The following is a 5,188-nucleotide window of genomic DNA, read 5'->3' on the forward strand; positions in this document are numbered from 1 at the left end:
AACCTCTGTGTGTGTGTGTGTGTGTGTGTGTGTGTGTAAAAATGCATAACATCGGGGCCTGCTCCTGCTGGACTCTCTCTCTCTCTCCCTCTCTCTCTCTTTCTCTCTCCTCCCTCCCTCCTTGACTCCTTTTCCTTGTGTGTCATGTCTTTATTAGATTGTAAGCCTGAGGGCAGGGACTGTCTTTTTTGCTAAGTGTAAGCTGCTCCGAGAGTCTTTTTTGGCTGAGGAGCGGGGTATAAGTATGATAAATAAATAAATAAATAAATAAAGGATACAGAAGATCTCCCAAGGCAAAGGACATACCGTATTTCTTCGATTGTAAGACACCATCGATTGTAAGACGCACACTAATTTCAGTACCACCAACAGAAAAAAAGCTTTGATTCTAAGAATAATAATCGTACCCGCGATTCTAAGACGCACCCCATTTTTAGAGATGTTTATATGGGGAAAAAAGTGTGTCTTAGAATCGAAGAAATACAGTAATTCCTTTCCCTTAATAAGCAGGTTTGGTGAGTGTTTGGTAGTGCGTCAAAACCTTTTTACCAAAATGGGTCAAAACTGGTGCGTGTGCCGAAAGCAATACGGTGCCTCCATCAGGGCAGTTTCCGCCACTGTGCTTTTGTGGACTGTTTGTTTTCCTACAAAACTCTGTTGGGTACTTTAGAAGCCTTTAAAAAAAAAACTTTTTAAAATTCTTGATCTGTGCCCCTCTTTTTCCTCTGCCACCGATGCTTTTGCGGAAGCATTCTTTTTTTTTTAAAGCGTTCAGAAGAGTGGGTTGTTTGTGCTCCCAACTTTCCAGCCTTTGGTAATCTGTCTTTCTTGGAGGAAAAATAATACTGGCTGGCAATGCCTTTTGAGAACTAAGAGTATAAACGTTGAAACTGCAGGCAGCAGGAGCGGAGTGGCCAACCGGTTGTGCTGTGTTCGTCTCCTTCCTGGGTTGTTGTTTTGCAGCAGCACCAAGCGCAAAGCACAAACGGATTTAACTGAGCTCCCGGCCCTCCATCACACAGGGCTGTTGGGCGCTGCGTTTGGCATAGTGAGTCACCGGTTGCACAAGCCCGGGGTAGAGCTGACGGAGACGTTGAGCTTCGTCGGCCTTCTGAGAAGCGGCCGATTTGCTGACTCGCTGCCGGACCGCAAATCGGCAAGAAGCGGTTGCCGCTGAGTCAGACGCGTGACGGGGCAGTTTTAGTCCACAGTCGGCACTTGACCTCACTCGGCGGGATCGCCAGCATCCGTGTGGAGCAATAGGAAGGCTGGGCGACTTGCGCACTCCTATTGGGTAATCTACCCAGACAGTGCATCAGGAAGCGGGCAGATCAAAGGGGTCTTAACCTGTATGGCAGTTCCTCAAAAAGGCCTTGCTAATTTCACATTGTTGGGCAATTCTGCACTTAACAAGTGGCTGATCCTTGCATGTTTTGTTCAGATCTGTGGGAAACCTACTAGACTTCTCTTTCCATCCATCCCAACCTCTCCCTTCTCGCCCCATCTCTCTCTCTCTCTCTTTCTCTCTCACACACATGGCACTCCATAGCTGGATACTAGCATGTCCCATATCCAGTGACAAGGTTCACATGATCACTGTAGCACACAGTGGCTTATTTAAGCCACAGTAGGTTGCAGTGCAATCTAGTGGCCATTTTGAATATTACAACCCCCGGTGGGGTGTCCCATAGTTTGCCATGTCGACCGAACCCGGCGGCAGGGATTGTTGGAGGATGATACAACCCTCCATCAAACCGCGGGTTATTTGAGGGTTGTGTTCAGCAGGGGTTGAATATTCAAAACGGACTCTGGCACGCGCCCCAGCCCACCTTGCCTTTAAGCTATGGTGCGAACCGGCCCAGGGACAGAATGGCAGCCGCAGAGAATTGCCCCCGGGTTCAAATTGATAGTTCTTTGGTGGAGAACCATAGCAAGGGAAAGTACTTTTAAGTCCTGGGCTTGAGAGCTGTTTACAAGTCCACCATGTAACCCAGAAACCCAACCTGAATCAGGATGGGGCAGGAATAAGTGCCCTTATGTGAGTTTAATCAAACGTACGTCCCTCGTTCAATGAGTTTTACTCCCTAGAAGTGTGTTTAGGATCGCAGTCGTAGAATATCAATTTCTGTAGTGTTGTTCTTTGCTTTAAATACCACTGACTGGAAGCATTAAACAAACCAGTCTTGGGGGGCATTTCTCAGAGGCATCCCCCACACACAAACACATTTTTATTCCCTGCATGCGTGCACGTTGCAAGTGCAAATTTCTGTTATGCACTGAACACTTTTTAAAAATTCTTAAAATTAAAATATCAATACAGTAAGGCATCCAGATTCACATAGGGGGGCCCTAATGAAAGATATATCTGATGGCAGAAGGTCCTACAGGAGGAAACGAAAGGTCTATTTGAACCCCTCCGGGGTGATATCAGAGACTTAGGTTATGTAAGGAGCTACTCTGGCTTTAGAATCAGCTGGGGGGCATCTATGGGGATTGGCTGCAGAAGCTCTCCTGGCCCACATTCTAGTGGTGGGTGGAGCTAAAAATAACAGCATGTTTTAACTTGAAGCTCTTGATGCCAGTCAATAAAGCCTTAGGAAGGGTGTTTTAGAATATGTGTGTACTTGGCAAAAGCAGAGACCATGAAATGATTGGTGGATGGGGGAAAGGGGGCGTGGCCAGTTCTGGGGAAATCCTTGGAAGCAGTGGAGGCTGGTGGTTCCGGTGTCAGTGGGGCGGTGAACCCACTTCAGGTTTCAGTCAGAAGTCTAAAGAAGCTTTGCACTTTGGATAGCTCCTTGAGAGTTCTGATTGAAGTCCGGAGTGGATTTTCTGCCCCACTGTCACCGAGCCACCAGCCTCCACTGCTTGGAGGCTTATTGTGTGTGTGGGGTGGTGGTGGTGGTGTTCCGTCAGTAAGATCAGAAATCGTATGTGAACATCCCTGAAAGACATCTTGTCCCATGTCCACCATTGCCAGTTTTCAATTTTGGGCTAAAGCAGACTTGTTGCTGGGTGATGAGACGTCCAAAAGCCCAGCCAAGGCCCTATAGGGATTGAAATATTCTGGGTGCCGTGTGCGGGGATTCCCCAGGAAATACAGATATGCAATGAAGCGCTGCCATGTTCAAATTTCAAAATCCTCTGTTGTAGGACAGTGAGGTTTTACGTTTTTGTACCTGCAATGGAACCCTTTCTGTTCACAGATGTTCTGTCAAGGAATCCTTCTGTGTCTGGGTGAACTGTATGTATAACGTCATATATACAAGTTGCCTAGAGGCAAGGCGTCTACATCTGGTTGGCTCCCATTTTGAGAGGGGGGCTTCCAAATGTGCCTTCCAGTGGGCCTGGCTGTGGGATTTATCTGTTGGCAGCAACAGGAGGCCATTTTCATAGAATCATAGAATAGCAGAGTTGGAAGGGGCCTACAAGGCCATCGAGTCCAACCCCCTGCTCAATGCAGGAATCCACCCTAAAGCATCCCTGAGAGAGGGTTGTCCAGCTGCCTCTTGAAGGCCTCTAGTGTGGGAGAGCCCACAACCTCCTTAGGTAACTGATTCCATTGTTGTACTGCTCTAATAGTCAGGAAGTTTTTCCTGATGTCCAGCTGGAATCTGGTTTCCTTTAACTTGAGCCCGTTATTCCGTGTCCTGCACTCTGGGATGATCAAGAAGAGATCCTGGCCCTCCTCTGTGGGACAACCTTTTAAGAATAACAGAAGATGTAGCATGTTCCTCCTACATTCTGAGGGCTGTGTTCTTCCAGAAACCTTGCTGTGCAACGTGTGTCAGGGAAAACACAGGAACAAAGAATGTCAATTATGAACAGAGCCTTTGTACCAAAAGAACTCAAAGTGAAAACAAATCTTTCCACAGATGTCACGATACCCCCCCTCGCTCCCCGAGGTATTAATCTTCCCAGCGGGAAACAAAGATGTGGTTCCCACAATGCCCCCAACCTAGCATGGTTCTGGGGCATTGGTGGAAAATGACAACGCTAGAGGTAAAATGAGGGTAAAATGCTAGAGGACATTTTTTTCTGTTTGCAAAACAGTGAAGAGATGCCAAACTTGCATTACACGTCATTTGACCTTGTCTCTATTAAGCGTAATGATGCCCGAGAGGTATCAGCGTTCTGCGAGACCAGCTTCAGCTCTTTCCTGTATAGTGAAGTATTGCTTTGGACAAGTTTTATCTCTATTTAATAATCTACCTCAGAAAGATAAAATGAGAGCTTCAACTCACCCTGAGTCCTAGGTTTAGGGTGGTAATCTAAATCAGTGGTCTTCAACTGGTGGGTCGCAGATGGATCACGGCGAAGATGTTGCCACAATGTTGGGCAGTTGTGAAATTGTGTCCCATGTTGCAGGTTGGGGTTCTGAGGTGAGCCTTGACCATTTGAAGACCACTGACCTAAATAATAATAGACAGGAGATACTACAGGGCTAATTAGCACTTCAAGTTGCTGTCGTTGTTCTTAACTGCTTACTGGAGACAAACAAGGAAATCCTTGACATATCCGTTCTTTTCCCAAGCATGAGAAAGCTGTGTTTCATGAATCTCCTTGGAAAACCGGTTGTAAACTAGTTGCTTTCCACAAATTCTTAGTGCTGGGTGGAAAGGGAAGGATTAGAATTATGAACTAGCCAAGAATTGCTGAAAGACGCTTTTTGGACTACAGACCTAAAACTGGTGTGAGCTGTTTGCTAGGGATGTGCACGGACCCCCCCCCCCGATCCTCTTCGCGCCCGATCCACAAATTGCGGATTGGGCCCGCCCTGATCCGCCTCGGGTCCGCTCCGCTGCGGAGCTCCGGCTCCGCTGCTCCCCCGATCCTCTTCGCCTCCGCCTTAAGGGGAGGCGAAGCCCCCCGATCCGTTTCTGCTTCTCCGGTCTGAGGAGAAGCGGAGCACATCCCTACTGTTTGCATCACTAAAAATCAATGTCTGCTGTAGTGTCTCCCTCGCTAGGCTTTTTAAAGGGAAAGGCACAGTCCTCATGAAGCGGCAGCAAGTGGTTTTGGGATGTTAGTTTCTTAAAAGTATTTTCTAAGGAGCCTTAAACAGCCTCAAACTACACGTAGAGCACTTATGCTAAGTGCTACTATTTATGTAACGCCTCCCCTGCTCCCTTCCTGTAAAACCTTTCCCTGATCGAAATTAAAATAAAACAAAACCATGTTGTCAAAT

This window comes from Elgaria multicarinata, chromosome 18 (assembly GCF_023053635.1).
Source record: "Elgaria multicarinata webbii isolate HBS135686 ecotype San Diego chromosome 18, rElgMul1.1.pri, whole genome shotgun sequence".
NCBI classification, from domain to species: domain Eukaryota; kingdom Metazoa; phylum Chordata; class Lepidosauria; order Squamata; family Anguidae; genus Elgaria; species Elgaria multicarinata.